Source organism: Frankliniella occidentalis, unplaced genomic scaffold (assembly GCF_000697945.3).
Source record: "Frankliniella occidentalis isolate FOCC.00 unplaced genomic scaffold, Focc_3.1 Scaffold140, whole genome shotgun sequence".
NCBI classification, from domain to species: Eukaryota; Metazoa; Arthropoda; class Insecta; order Thysanoptera; family Thripidae; genus Frankliniella; species Frankliniella occidentalis.
The window spans coordinates 459,036-462,381 of NW_026267267.1; the positions used below are offsets into that span (position 1 = coordinate 459,036).

A 3,346-nucleotide genomic window follows, 5' to 3' on the forward strand; every position below is an offset into this window, starting at 1 on the left:
TCTCTCTCTCTCTCTCTTTCTCTCTCACTGCGCTGACCCTACACGCGTTGCACCTGCTGCTGCTCGCTGCGATAATACATACACAGGGGGTGTATCCTCGGCCGTGCAGCCCTGGGCCCGCCCTGAGGCCCGCTCACTCGCCGTCCTCCCGAGCTCCCCACCCCCTCTCGCCGCCCCTCGCACCCCGTCCGACCACTGAGAGCAGGCTGGGTGCTTGGGGGGAAACGAAGAGGGGGGGGGGGGTATCCGTGCTGCGCAAGCAGTACTGAAGTCACTCGGCAAAGCGGATCTGACAAGATTTACCGCTTATCCAGTCAGTGCCGGCGGACCGGCGGTGGCGGCGGCGGCCGAGCCCATAGGCCATTTGGCGACCGCGGGGAGGGCTGTCATCGCCCCGGCCCCGCTCGGCTCGGCTCGGCCCGGGCTCGGCCCCAATCAGGTTATTTGTAGGGGAATAAAGGATGCGCCAGTACCTCCCGGGCAACTTTTTCATTATGCAACATATATCGTCCGGTCCGTCGGGCCGTGCGCCCTCCTCCGCGGCCCTGCCCGCCAGCCTGCGGCTCTTGGCGGCCTGCCTGGGGGCGCCCTCTTCCTCCCGCCCCTTCCTCCCCCTCCCCCGCTCTCTACTGCATCACGCCCTTTTGCCCCTCGAAGGTTCCTCTCCCTTTCGGGGGAAGGATCGGGGATATTTCGGGGCCCGTATAATGCGAAAGGAAAAAAGGTGATAATACGTTGATCAATGGTGGGAAGGAGCAGCCGGGCGGAGCCGGCCTGGGCGGCCCGGGGATTGGAACGGGGCGGAGCGGAACGAAACGCCTGATTATTTCTTTTTGCCGGGGGGACCGGGTCCGGGGGCGGTAGCCATGGGAACGGCGACAGACCCGGCCGTGTGGACCAGCCCGCGGGCGCGGCGGGGCGCGGCGGGGCGCGGCGGGGCGACGGCGTGCACCTCTCGTGCATTACTTACGCCCGATTTGCTGGACAAGAAGTGTGGGTGTATCCGGGCGGCGGGTTTGGAGGGGACCGGCGGAGGGGACCCCGGGCGCGCGAGGCGAGCGCGCCGCTGGAGAAGAGGAGCTGGGGCTCGAGCTGGGGCTCGAGCTGGGGGCGCCGGCGCCTCGTCAGCAGGAGACCCGGAGACCCGGACCCGGCGGGTGGAGAGACGCAGAAGAAGACTCCCGTCTGAAACCAGAAAGGGGGGCGTTCAGCCGCACATTGCGCCGCGCCAGCGCCATTGAGTACGCCGCCAATCAGCGAGAAGCCCGTTGTGGCTTCGTCCGGGCGGCGGCTGCAGACTGCAGCGTCCTGTAGAGGCTGACTAGTAGTGTTTTTTGTGCAGCAAATATGCTATCCAATGCCAATGAGGGTGTTATTTGTAAGGAATCGTTCGGAAAGTATGTCCCGTTTTTCTCCGAATCATTCATCAAATGGCGAGAGCTCGGCGCCTGTGAGACTCAGGATAGGCCATACTGCAGCACGCGCAAGCACTGCAGGCGAGATGTTGCCTACCTGCCAGGCGCTAGGAGAGCTTGCATGGTGGGTAATGAACGGTGAACGTGGCAGTTTGGTATGCATTCTCGGTCCACACTAAATGTCAAAGGACTTCTGTCCCGTGTTAGTTACAAAATGTGTCCTTAGCCTCCCCTGCTGACTTCTGTGCCTCCAGTGCCGCACAGTCGGTCCAGATAATAATAGTGTTGAATAGTGTAATCACTTGTCCATAGACTGGGCCCGGCTCTCTGCCTCACGCCCGGCTGCCTCCGCGGCGTCACCGTCCTTAATTAAAGAGCCCCTCCTCCGTCTGCCGTCTTATGGGGACCCCGCGCATTTTATTCACCCCTAAGCCTCTTGCGCCCAGCCCGGGCCCCCCTATCCTGGCCCCACCCCCTGAGCCCGACGCGCCGCGGCCCGCCCCGCCGCCCCCCGGCTCGACTTCTTTACCTGTAGCAATAGAGTGGAGGTGGGGCAGGGTGGGGGGTAAGCAGGGCGAAGGGGACAGGGATTCTTTGCTGCTTTTGCTTTGCCTCTTTACGCGCAAAATGTACCCCTAAAACAGTCAAGGGCACTCTTTCTCCCGAGACACTCTCTCAGAAAGTGGGAGTCCTAGACTTTTGATCTCACGGTCGCGGGAGGGTCGGGAATGGCAGTAGCATGACAAAAGGAAAACGCGCGCCTCTCTGTAGGGATCCCTCGTCTTTTATTGGATGACTTTTGCGGAATTAGTGGCGATAGGGCTGCGGGGGACGCTGCACTGCTCGCCCCGGCCGCGGCCCCAGCCAGACCCCAGCCAGGCCATGGCCGTACACACCACATAAATAAGCGTTTGCGAATAAGAAATGGAGTCGTTTCGCGAAGCGGCGGAAATTGGCTGCCGTCCACGCGGCTGGCTCCGGCGGCGGCGCCGCGCAGCGCCTCGCCCAGAGAGGTTGGCCTGGGCCTGCTGGACTGCAGAGGACCTCCTGCCCCCCCCCCCCTCCTCCTCCTCCTCCTCCTCCTCCTCCTCTTCCTCATCCTCCTACTCTCCTCCCCTCCTCTCCGGAGCGTTCGGCACGCTTAGCCATATTTTGTTGGGGCGCCGCGCGCGTAGCGCCTCGAAATGTCGAACCGAGAGGCGCAAAGGGGAAGTGCTGGGGAGAGAGCGAGAGAGGAAAATAGAGAGAGAGACCGAGAGATAGAGAGATGGAGAGAGAGGGGAAGAAAGAGGGGTGGAGGGCGGAGAGGGAGCAACGGCCCTGGAACATCTCAAGGGCCCGAAGGGGTTTATTCGTGCCCCCCGCTGAGCACAGTATATAAAGGCAATTTGCAATAACACGCTCGCGTCCAGGGGGAAAAGCGGCATAAGTACACTGTTTTTTGTTTTGCAATGATCATCGCAATTTCTTGGCAATGAAAACGCCTTCATTGCCACTGGATCAGCAATGAAGCGCATTTTTGGCAATGACCCATTTCCAAACTGAGTTCATTGCCAAAAATGCGCTTCATTGCCGACCCAGTGGCAATAAAGGCGTTTTCATTGCCAAGAAATTGCGATGATCATTGCAAAACAAAAAACAGTGTAGTGCTTTTGCCACATCCAAAAGGCTCAGTCTATGCGCGGCGGAACTAAAAGGGCGCGTCAGCGATTTTGTTGATGACTCGCGCACTCACAATGTTCGTAGCGTGGTGGGTACAGTTTATTTTTATTTGTTTAAATTGTCGCATACACTTTTTGCGCTGAGCGTGGGTTGTCGCAAAGCCAGATCGCACGGGAGGGGCGCAACGAAAGAAAGACAGACGCTAATACTAAAGATGGTCGGGTGCCCCTGAGAGAAAGATTCACAGACTTCTGGGACAGGTTAGGAAG

The 3,346-nt window shown here is 60.0% G+C and overlaps 1 protein-coding gene across 1 annotated transcript in view; it reads right to left on the reverse strand.

Moving 5' to 3' along the window:
* The window catches only part of LOC127750138 (uncharacterized), a 10,606-nt gene that overhangs the window by 6,584 nt on the left and 676 nt on the right, over nt 1–3,346 (reverse strand). The window lies entirely within an intron of this gene.